At 37.6% G+C, this 12,724-nt stretch overlaps 2 long non-coding RNA genes across 17 annotated transcripts in view; one reads left to right on the top strand and one right to left on the bottom strand.

Moving 5' to 3' along the window:
• The window catches only part of LOC105475937 (uncharacterized), a 459,161-nt gene that overhangs the window by 207,149 nt on the left and 239,288 nt on the right, over positions 1-12,724 (bottom strand). The window lies entirely within an intron of this gene.
• The window catches only part of LOC139355767 (uncharacterized), a 46,280-nt gene continuing 45,612 nt past the window's right edge, over positions 12,057-12,724 (top strand). The window contains exon 1 of the long non-coding RNA XR_011606805.1: positions 12,057-12,144. This is a non-coding gene — a long non-coding RNA (uncharacterized lncRNA). The remainder of the gene's footprint in view (positions 12,145-12,724) is intronic.

The following is a 12,724-nucleotide window of genomic DNA, read 5'->3' as shown; positions in this document are numbered from 1 at the left end:
ATACAGTAACAATCACTTTATTATTAGGTGTTAAAGAACATCAAGGAAGATTTATATCTTCTTTTAACTTTACCCTGAGACAATTTCAAATTCAATTGCTGGGTTGTTTTAGAGTAAAACAGAAGTTCAAGAGGAGAATGCCTTTGAACAGGCTTATGATAATTTGGAGTAGGTTTAATCATCTTCTGCTTTCTCCCAGAAGATTACTGACATGACTTAAGCAGCAGCATGTACACTGATTTCATCCTCAGAGAGCAGGAGAGATACTAAAAGCTCATTATGAACAAATGCATTCGCATCAGCCTGCTTCACATTCAGAGAGTGAGTGCAGATGCACAACGCAGAATCTGAAACAGAGCATTTAGAATGTAGAACATGGTGTGGCTTCTAATGTAATAAACAGAATTCTTAGAGCCTCAAGGCTGTTAGCATAAATGAGCTATTTCCTAACTGCAAACTTAATGCCCATATTAAATAACTTTAAAATCTGCATGTGTATATGAGTAAGTAGTTTTTGAGTGAAAACCAGTGGATTCCTCTGTTTGGGGATTTATGTGCAATGTTTTTATTTTCTGAATATAGTCCATCTCTCGCTTCTTTGCTTTTCACATCCTGATTTCCAACCGAGCAAGACTATTTCCAATTCCCTACACACTGAATTTGTTTTACCCTTACTTTAAGCCATTGATAACACTTTCTTATATTTCTAGAACGCCATTCCTACACATTCAGTAAGCTTAAGTCTTAATTATCCTTTAAGGCCCAATTCAAGTGTTAACTGCTTCTAAAAAACTTCACTGATCTTTGCAAATGGAAGCAGTATAACTCTTTTTGAACTTTAATAGCTTTAATATGTGCATAACAATGCCACTTTCTGTTTTATAGTACAGGTATATATATTAATACATCATATTTCTTATTTCCCTTACTCGCTCCTCAAAGGCAGGACTCCAATTCAAGTTTGTATCTTTCACAGTACTGAAAACATCCTTTTATCCTTAATAGATTTCTCTGAAAATTCATCAGAGGGACTTAAAATTTCAATCACTGTTATTCTTTGGTATGCAGAAAAAAATCTTACATGATGGTAATTTTTAATTTATTTATTCCACAAATATTTATTGGATGCCTGCTGGGTACCAAACTCTGTACTAGCACTGGGAATACACAGATGAACAAGATCACTTGTATTCTACTGAATAAATAAACAAGAAAACAAATAGAGTTGTAAATACTACCCCAAATTAAAATAAGGTAATGTGATGGTAATGACAAAAGGAAGCAGCCTGTTATCTAAAACATCAGGGAACAAACATAACGCTACAGGAAGAAAGATGAGATGAAAGAAAGGTATAAGGCATAAAATTTGACATATCTGTTAGTTAGGGTTTGGACAGGAAAGTAGAAATCATTCCAGACATTTCAAGCAGAAAGGGATTTAATACAGGGAATTAGAGGCTTTGAAAACCTTTGAAAAGGCTGGGGGATCAAAAGTTAGAGACTGCACCATCTAGCATTTGGAAAACCAACACTTAGATGATTCAAAGGAAACTGACAATAAAATGTGTAATTCTCAGGCAGACACCTAAAAGCAAATACAGGTGATGTTACAACAGGCTTGTATACTGATGGAAATGATCCAGGAGATAGAAATATACTGAGACTGCAGAAAGAAAGGTGTAAAATTTCAGATGTATATTCCCTGCAAAGTCTACAGCGGATGGGACCTAGAGCACAAGTGGAGGTGCTGACCTTTGATGGGAGTGGAGACATTTCATCTAAAGGTACACAAGAGTAGGCAGAGGATACTGGAATAGATGCAGGTGGCGTTGTAAGTTATGGAGTAGAGAGAGGAGTGTGTTCCTTTCTGGCAGGTTCTATCTTATTTCCATGATGTATGTGAGGATGAGCGGAGGATGGTATGTCCCTGAACATTTTAAGGAAGTCAGAGACTTTATGAAGCTTCTGGAATAAAAAGACCCCTCCCTGTTCTCGCTTGTGATTCAAGCTTTCCATGTGTCTTCCTGTACTGTTTCTTGTTTACCTATTAAAACGAATAAAGATTTGAGTACATTCAAAAGTAATTTAAAAATCAGTAAAGGCCAGTATAAAGTAGACAAGACAGTAGAAAATGGATTCTGATTTATTTTTAAAATGTTTTAAAGACCAATAGAGTCCTTTTACTTAACCTGAAAGACCTGAAATAAATTAACAATGCCCTGTGCATAAAAAGAAAACCCTTTGCCTTGCCCCTTAGGCAAGAGTTTGAACTACAACGATGACGATAATTAAAATGTTGAAGATTATGATGCTGATGATGACTTTTTTTGAGCACCCACTATGTGTCAAGCCTTCATATAGAATTAATTTTCCATTTAATTATCTCAATGCTCTATTTTATAGATGAAGAAACCGAAACACAGAGAAGTTAAGTAACTTATCCAAGTAAATAAAGCTGGTAAGCTTAAAACTTTAGACATTTTGACTCCAGAGGTCCCCCTCTTAATGACTACAATTTATTAGCTCCCATTTTCATGTGTGCCTGTATCATAGACCCACAAAGCCATCTGTTCATCTGACCTGCAAGTCAAGCCAGTCTTTCTTGTCAGCTAACTGGAGACTGACCAGACAAGGGTTATGCTGGAAAAAAACAAAGCCACAGGATTCATGCAGACCAGGGTAGGAATTACAGATTGGCCACATACTCACCACTCATCTTGAGAAAATTATTTAATTTTTTTGAGTCTCAGTTTTCTTAGCCGTAAAGATGGAGAAAATATCAATGCACTTACTAGCATTAATGGAAAGATTAAATGAGACAACCTTTGTGCAGCTTATGGAAGATTTCTTCCTTTCTTGTCAATGTGAAGAAAATGGGTCCTATTCATCTTTATGTTACCTAAATAATCTGCTAAACACCTTGCAGATAATGAGTGTTTAATAAATATGAGACAATGGATGAATGGATAGACTAATGGATCATCATCTTAAGGTTATGGTAGCTTAAAAAAAAGAAATAAAAGTATAGGTGTGGAACAGGTATATTGACTCATTGACTATCATTGACTATCTATTATGCCTGCTCTAGCTTCACATTTCTTAGCCCTTTGCAGTAGGGCAGCACAGTATGATCAGTTTTGGCCAATGAGCTGTAACCACAATGATGTGTGTGACTTCTGGCCGAGATATTTAGGAGCCAGTGACTTATTATTGTAGATTTCTCTTGCTTTGCTGCAGCAATTATGGAGTACCCGATTTAGACCAAACAGCCACAGGATGGGAGCAGCCAGGATGACTGAATCACTATGGGAAAAAACTGGCCCTGTAGTTAAAGGACTCCCAGATTTTGAATAAGCTATGACTTTATTGAGCTAATTTGTTTCTGCAGCATAACCAATCTTATCTTGCCCCATATAAAAAGCTAGGTTTTTTTTTGGGGGGGGGGCACAAAATCATCTTTCTGACATACCAAATTGTTGAATTTCAAACTTAACTCAAAATAAATAGAAATAATGTCAATGATAAAATAAATAAATAAAATTGCAACAGAGCAAATGATTTGGATAAAATTTGGTGGTTTCAATAGCTTAACAGAAGTTACTGATGCTGTATAAAAACACAATTTAAATGGTGTCATCTAATTAGCTATAGAATTCATATTTTGGGGTATCAGAATATTTTGTTGGGCCCATCTTATTATAGACTTCAGAATCTCAGGTATAAAGAAGTCTCAAAGGACATAGAGTATGACCTCTTTATCTTACCGATGAAAAAACTTGAGACTTTAGAGAGGTTAATCAAGTTCTCATGGTGACTCAGCAACTCAGGGGCAGGGCTGAGCTAAATACCCATCTGTGACCCCTCACCATCATTTCAGCTCTATGCTGGAGGCTTTTTCCATTGTTTTGATTGCCTCATGATATCTGTGTGCTCTGAAAGAGTTAATGTGCCTTCCAAAGGGTTATTTTTCTTAAGCTCTGCAGAGAGCCAAACTGGATAAAAGCCAGCAGAGAATTCTGTTCCATCCTTCTTGAGGGTTCTCATCCAGAAAATGATAGAAGATGGAAGTTATCCAGACGGGGTCTCAGTGAAATACTTGTAGGAGAAAAATAAAAAAGAATTCTAGCTACCCAATTTAGAAATTTACATAAGTCTTTCGAATATTGATGTCAGTGAAGTCAGCAGTTCTCTCAGGAGGATAATGGGATCATGTCTTAATTCTCTTCATTTTTTATTTTTGAAGTTCTACCACTTGATATATCCGAGTGAGTCAGCAGAAAGTGAATCTTGTTAAAGAGATGGTCTGTGAAATGCAGTGTTTATCACATGGTGATTACTTATCTGTTTGGAGCACTTTTCAAAGTTTTCTGAAGTGCCTAACTTTCTCTTCCCTGATTCCCCCTGCTTCCTTAAGAAAATTGTTATAAGGCCCCTACCTAAAGTACCAAGCATATGCCTTCAAAAAACTCCAGAGATTTGATTATGTACAATAATAGGAACAGGTGTTAATTCTACATATTTGTCACACTTCAGATTTTCAGAAACTCCTGATTAATTTTGGTCTTTGGAATAGCACATGTCTTATGTGTAAAAATAAAGCAAAAAAATAGCCTGTGGTTACAAATGTTGTCTCCATGAAGGCATCCATAATCATGAAAGGAAGTATCTAATGAATAGAAAAAAGCTGTAGTTTCCCAGGAGCGTATGGAATAACCATTATAAGTATGTTAGATTTTTGTGTTTTGTTGTAGCTTTCTTATTTAGTTATGGGTTTATCAATGAAAAAATATCACTTAATTTCAACAGATAGAGAAAAATTAATATGGCTCTTTCGGTAATTATTACTGGAATTTCCAAATCACTGCACACTGTTTAATTCCTGAGAATTCGATTGAGGCTTTCCTATCTCTGAGTCAAACAAGGACGTGTATTCACATCCTAATGTAATTCTGCTATCAAACTTTTGAATGTTTGCAAATTAAAAAGATGAAAGTATCTCAAAGCTTTCATTTGCTCTGATTATTAGTGATATTAAGTTAGCGCTATTAAGCATCTTTTTGTATGGGTGTGTGGCCATTGTGTTTTGTCTTCTTTGATTTGCCTTCTCCTGATTTATTTCTTACCTCTTTGGCTTGTTCTTTTTCCATTGATTTATAGGATTTCTTTAAACATCATTACCTTCTTTATGGGTAGGTGGCAAATCTATTTCCCCAAGTAGGCATTTACATTTTAACTTCATGTGTGGCTTCTTTGACTACATCAAGGTTCTTGTTCGTCATATAGCCAAATATGTCAATCTTTTCTTTTATGGTTTCTGGGTTTGGTTCATGCTTACAAAGACCTTCCCCATCTCAAGATAGATAAATATTCTTTTAAATTTTCTTCTGGTATTTTCCCAGATTTCTCTGGTGCCAACCCTGTGCATATCCAAATGGCCACATTACAGACTGTAAACCACATTAGTAAAGAATACAAACTCCAGAGCCAGGTTGCTTTGATTCACATGCCAGCTTCAGTGATTACTAACTGTGCAACCTTGAACATCTGGAAAGGGCCAATAATAGTTCATATATCCTGAAGTTGTGGTGAGAATTAATAAATTTTCATTGATATATTTAGAGTAGTGTTCCATAAGCATTAGCTATGTAAAGGTACAGAATATCATTTATTTCTGGGAGACTAGTGCAAGCATGCTTTCTGGCATATAGTTCAAAACTCTAATAATAAAAGATTAATCAATTTATTCAAACTATGTTTACCCCTTCTGCCTTTTCATAAATTATTTATTACTAAATCTATCTGGCCACAGTCCACATAACCATTTCAGCAATTCTTAGCATAAATAGTTGTTCTGATTCTCAGTGGATCTTAGGGCTCTCAGATGCAACATAAGAAATTGCTTTGCAGAAAGATTTAAACCACCCTATAGGAGACTAAATGTGGACCTTCCTCACATACCCATCATGGCCATAATTCTTTGAAAGGCAATGAATATTTGTTAGCCTGAAGGCATAAATAAGGATCTTACATCTTTCTTTCTCAAGTTTTATTGATGTATTTTCATCTTGCAATCTCTACCTAGTAGTTCAATGATGATTCCCATGGTTATTGGAAATATACTCCCCATTCTTTGGTACTGATAGTTCAGAAGCCAAACCATGGGGTATGGGAAGTTTGTTTTTTTGTTTTTTGTTTTTTATTTTGCCCTGGAGGATCTTACAGCTTTACAAGAAAGAGAAAATGAAATTGAAAAGACATAAAATACAAAACCTCAAAACTCTATGTGACATAGTTGTTGATGTTATTCACAGAATAGAAACCAGGAACCAGGGCAGCATATCCCTCAATTTATCAGATATCTTTCTTATAACCCATGTCTGAATTATACAGACTTAACTGATTGCTTTAGCTCCATGTGCCATTCAGTTTTCATGAGCCACTAAAGCTACAAAAAATGGGCTTTTCCCTCTTTCTCTGTTGTATATTCTTTCCAGCCAGGGCAACAAATCACATGGGCTAGCTATCACAGAACCCACTCCATTTGTCCTCTGAGTTTTGATCTTTTTACTAACAGATAGAAACTAGGAGAATTTCGAAATTTTTTTCCTGCTCAGAAAACCTGACCGCAAGCTATTTTCCTACTGATAATTTCTATCTTGAATGTCAGAAGTTCAGTATTACTTTGTTCCTTTTCAATTATTTCTTAGGGTAAAATTTTATTTTCTCTTGGTGGATGGATGCCTTAACCTCACTAGAGGGAAGATCATGAACCTAAAAATGCAAAGGAGATAAGGGCATTCATACTTTTCCAAAGCATTATCTTGACTAAAAATGTATAGTGGCTCTGAGGCAACTATCAGGGACGCTGTATGAAGTGCACAATAACTGAGAGGTCAGGAAGTCAGAGCAGTGTTGTGGGAAAAACAATTTGATAAGAACCTTGAGGCCTAGGAGGAAGCATTTTACTTTAATTTGATGGAAAACTAGAAGCTTTTTAGAAATTTTTTATAAGAAGGGGTATTCTGACCAAAATGACACCTTGGAATAGGAATCTAATACTTCGTATAAAAACAGGGCATGTAATGTTAAGGGTAAGAATGAAACATAGTAAGAAGAAGTAGAATAACTGAGAGTCTCATAAAATTATTCTGGAAAAATATAAGTGGTTCTGGCCTGGACAAGCTTGCAGATCACATGGAGGAATGGGCAAAAGATTATTGCACCATTGGAAAGCAATAATTAATAAACTAACATATACCTCAAAGACTATATCTATGTCACAGAGTTACTAAAGTTATATGGAAAACTGAAGTCAGGAAAAGAGCAGTATAATTCTCAATTCATCTGCTATATTCCCCTACCTTTATCACATCCCTTTTTCTTAGTGACCAGTAAATGGTAGTGATTGTGTGATGTAGGTACTATGATCATCCCCATTTTACGGACGCATGGAAGAAGCCTGGGGAGTTTAAATAATTTGGTCAGGGTCATAGAGTTAGTAAGTGGCAAAGCCAGGATCTGACTCTGGAGACTGTACATTAGACTACTGGTCCTTCAGGTCTCTGTAGAGACCTTCTCTGATTAAAGAAGAAATTAGGGACTTGGGATGAATTGACCGCAATGGACAGTAAGGAAAAAGATTTGAGATGACATCAATGTTACTAATTGAGTGGGAGTGCCAAGGATGGAGACAGAGAATTGATAGTTTAATAGGGGAAATATTTAAGCTCTTCAGTACTTTAACAGTCATTTCTTGAGGGCCTACCAGGCACCAGCATCCACCAAGCATTGTGCAGGTTTATGGAGATAAGAAGGTAAAGGAGGTTTCCCGTCTTCAAGGAGCTCAAACTAGCAGGATGGTTAAACTGTTTATTTTATTTATCATAATAATGAATTTGTTTAAATTTAATACCTCATGCAAAGCATGCAGATCAAGGAAAACATCTAGGGTACTATCAGTGCTCAGAGGAATGTGCCTACCTGGGAGAGGGATCAGTTAGACTTCTTAGACAAAGTGATGCACAAGGTAAGTCATAATGGATAGTAAATGACATTAGATGGCAAGGTTGGTATATCCTCCTGAACAGGAGAATATGCCAGGAGCAGGGAAGCATGTACAAAGGGACACAGGTAAGTTGGACTGTGCAGGGTGACCGTGGCACGATCTTGGGCTTCATTCAGAAGAGAACAAAGCCCTATCACAGAGTTTTAAGCAAGTCAGGCTCATGGCTGGTTTTACATTTGGGCTAGATCTCTCTGACAAATGTGTAGATGCTGTATTTGAGTGGAATAATATGAGGAGTAGGAAGGCACATTGAGAAGTTCTTGTACAAGTCCAGAAAAGATAACAATAGCTTGAACCCAGAGAAGTAGCAAATGACTTTGGAGAAGAAGGCTAGATGGGAGAATTAATCAGATATAAAGTTTGGCAATTGGTTGGGTGAGAGAACCAATGGTGGGGGTGAAGTCAAGGATAACAAGCTGTGTTGTCTATGTGATAGTGGTGTCACAAAATAAGTTAGAAAGTGTGGGCAGAGAAAGGCATTCATAGAATCAAATGACTAGTTCAGTTTGAGATATTGGATTAGTTAATATCTAGGGCTGCCATAACAAATTACTACAAACTTGGTGGTTTAAAATAATAGAATTTTATTCCCTCAAAGTTTCTGAAGGCCAGAAGTCCAAAGTGAAGGTGTCAACAGGGTTGTATTTTTCTTGAAGACATGAGGGAGACTTCGTTCCATATCTCTCTCCTACCTTTTGCTGGCTGCCAGCAATTCTTAGTGTTCCTTGGCTTGGAGACTCAGCTTTCCAATCTGTGCCTATCTTCACATGGTCTTCTCCCCTATGTCTGTGTGTCTTCTTTTTTTTCTCTCCTGTAAGGATACCTGTCATTGAATTTAGGTCACACCCTAATCCAGGATGATCTCCTCTCAAGAACATTACCTCAATTCCACCTACAAGGACCCTTATTCCACATAAAGTCACATTCTGAGTTTCTGGGGGCATATCATTTTCATAGCAGCAGGAGGCAGTCAAATGCCCAGGTAGGTAGGGACAGGTCCCCGGTGAAACTCCACCTTCAAGCAAAAGACAGTTCAAAGCCTGAAAGCCAAGCTACAAGTCAAATCCACAGACCAGATTGAGAATACCTCTTCCTGTTTGGCATGCTTTCTTCTGATTGATCCTCAGCCTTCACCTATTTTACATATACCTACGCTTCCCTAATTGGTTTTTTCACATTGTTGTGCTCACCTTTGAGTGGTCTTCATTTTAGCTTTTTTGCATACTTACAAACCAATCAGCATGCACTCTCCCATTCTGAGCCCACAAAAGTCCTGGACCCAGCCATACTGGGGGAAGAGACTGCCTGACTTTGAGTGGAGGAATCACCCTTGCATCCCCTCTCCACTGAGAGCTGTTCTGTCGCTCAATAAAATTCTTCTCCACCCTCCTCACCCTTCAATTATGAGCATAATCCCATTATTCTTGAACACGAGACAAGGTCTCGGGAACCACTGAATGTGGGTACGAGCTATAACACAGGTGGGCTGGGGGATGCCTGACCCAGCCAAGGGGCTGAGCGAGGATCCTGTGATAAGTGCAGGATCCAGGCTGGTGTGCAAGCCATGCATAACACAGTGGGCCTAGTTGACAGGGTGCCTCCTGTGGCAGGCGTGGGGCCAAGCACGGTCTGGGTGGGGACGTCGTCAGCCACGGAGATCCCCAGCTGGAAAAGTGACCAGGAAGAGTCCTGCAGCATTTTGGGGGTTTACTATTCAACTCACTACAGACACTTTGGAGATACCCAGGGGTGAGTCTGAAGCTGAAGAACCCCAGGAGTGAGTCTGAAATCTGAGTCTGAAGTATGAGCTCAGAGGCATCATCATTTGAGTGCTAACTGAAACCAAGATAATGGATGAGAAACACAGAATAAAGAGATCAGTGAGCCAATAATGAAACCTGGACACATTAATATTTACTTGACGGTGGGAAACAAAGTTTTCTGCAGGGGCAAAAAGAAAGCATGGACACATTGTTTCAATAAGAATCAAAGCATTTTACGGTTTTTATATATCTACAAATGATTGAGCACTTATTATGTTCCAGTTCTTTAGATCAATGTTCCCAAACAGGTTGTTCACAATAGGTGTTTTCATCTCTGTTTTATACATGAAGAGACTAAGGCTTGGGCATTTTAAATAACCTGAGCAGGATCCAAGAGCTAATTAGTCATGAACTCAGAATTTGTCGGAGTTCACCTTTGTCGCATTCCAAAGCTTCAGTTCCTTTTCCTCGTTGCTGTCTTTTTAGCATTTCAACAAAGGGAGCGTTTGAGGATAGAAGAAATGGTTTAAGATATTATGGTAGTGACTATGAGTTGCCTACTCAAATTCATTGTTACGTTTTATCTTTTTGACAGAATCCTTTTTTTTAAAGGTGGTGATATGCCAAGTTTTAAAGGATTTCTGTCTTGTCTTTCCTTGCAGATAGGGCTGGCCATGCAACAGAATGCTGACCAGTGAGATATAAGCAGAAATTGTTGGGTCCAGGAAATCTCCTTTAAAAGGTGGCTAAGTGGGAGGATATCTTTTGGACTTTTTTTCTCCTTTCCTCCTCCCTACCTCCCGGCATGTGGACACGATGGCTAGAGTTACAGTTACATTTTTATTTAATACTATGAGGCAAGTCTTTGGATGAAAGTTAAGTGTTAAGTAAGGAGAAACAGAAGAATCAAAGACACCTGGGCCACTGTTGTCACTACAGAGCTTCTGCACCAGCTCTACCTAAGAAGAATATCTCTTCCTAATCTTAGTGATATGTAGGAAAAGAACTCTCTATCTTGTTTAAGCCATTTTTTTTTCCTAGACTCTCTGATAAGCAGCAAACAAGTCCCAATGTGGTGGTCCCTTCCCATAGCCTCTAAAATGAAAGAAATGGATTAGAGGGCAGAAGTGGATGTAGATGAATTTTGGCAGGACAGTTAAGGGACATCAAACTCAATGGCTGCAACTTTAGGATGAAGTAAAAGGCAGCGTTTACTAAGACTGAGTGTGGCAGGATTTGGAGTAGAGAGGTTTTAAGCACTTTAATATTGTGCTAAAATGAGATATTGTACTAACTGCTGATCCAATGTAGCTTGCCTACTTTGTGCTGTAACCTGCCTCTGAAAAAAAATGGAATAGCATTTCTCCCACTCTGAACACAGAGAACATTTGGGTTTTGTCATTGTGCAGACTAATTCCATTTTGGAAACTCATCACGAACCTTTTCGATTTTTTAGTGACAGTATAATAACCTGCAAGCTGGTTCAACCTGAAGAATATTCTTCTGTTTTTATACTTCAAAAGGGCTACTAGAACTTACTTGACCTTAAAAAAAAAGTCTTCAAAGTGGATCTGGAGGTGGTCAGACAGCAAGGGAAACACAGGGTAAACCTTAGCACTTACCTGAAAGAGCCTCTTCTTGAAAGACAGTGATTGAGATAAGATGATTTCTGGGAAAGACTAAAGTTTGCTAATGTTTTTTCCTCTTCCTAGGGTATTTAATTAATTTCTTAAGTCAATTTTCAGTGTACCTAGAATAATCAATATTCTGAGATTTTTATCGCTAACTTCTTGGCTACAGTCCCTAAATTCACTGCATCTTGATTTATGCTCAAGTGTGGGTAGTTGTGAGATGAATTTTTATTTTTATCAAGATTTGCTTTAATTATAAGATCCCATGGTGTTTTCATTCTCACAGCCAGGATTCATATTCACAGGAACATGCCCTTTTAAGACAAAATGATTTTATCCTTCAAAGTCCTTTGTTAGTGACAATTCAACCTGAGATTTTAACAGATTTTAACTGATGCCACATTGAAATAACATGAGAGACAGAGAGAGAGAATTGTTGCAAAATATGCAACATCACTATCAAATAAGATGACACACACATATATGCACATGCTGAGACGGAAAAAGACAAATGTTAAGATTACTGGGTTCATCTGACTTTAATTTTTCAATCTTATTTGTTTGTATGTCTGTTCTTTCTTGTCCTCTATGAGCTACCAGAAAGCACAGATGATGTCTTAATCATCCTTATGTCCACAATGTCAAGAAAGCACAATTCTCATCACATAGCAAGTCCTCCAGAAATGTAAGTTGGGTGAATTATTAAATAACTGATTGAATAAATAATAGATGTCTAACACACAATTCCTTCAACGAGCATTTCATGGGCAACTCCCATGGTCCAAGTATAGCATTAGGCACCGGGAATGGGATCAAAGACTGAGAAACCGTAGGCTCTACCCAGAGTTCACATACACATGTGCAAATCCATACATATAACACCATGTGACTAGTGCTTCAATACAAGTAATTACCAAGTACAAAGGGAGATGTAGTAGGAAACAAGCGGAAGTCAAATTGTCAGAATTTGGAAGCCAGTGGGGTAAAGGAAGTATAAGGAGAATAGAGTCCATAATGATTTTGAGATTCAGGCTTAAACTGGTAGTGACTGGTGGTGCCCTTAACCAACACATGGAATATGAAAGGAAAAGCAAGTATAGGGAAAAAATGCATTGAGTTTTAGACACATTGAAGTTAAAGTTCTCATGTTAGAGATATGCAGTAGGAAACAGAATGTGAATCTTCTGTAGAGAGAGGATGGACTAGAAACATAAAGCATGCCATCATTAACACCTAGAAAGAGGATTTGAAATTGTAGCAATAAA

Source organism: Macaca nemestrina, chromosome 8 (genome assembly GCF_043159975.1).
Source record: "Macaca nemestrina isolate mMacNem1 chromosome 8, mMacNem.hap1, whole genome shotgun sequence".
NCBI lineage: Eukaryota > Metazoa > Chordata > Mammalia > Primates > Cercopithecidae > Macaca > Macaca nemestrina.
This window is presented reverse-complemented; position numbering and strand designations above follow the sequence as displayed.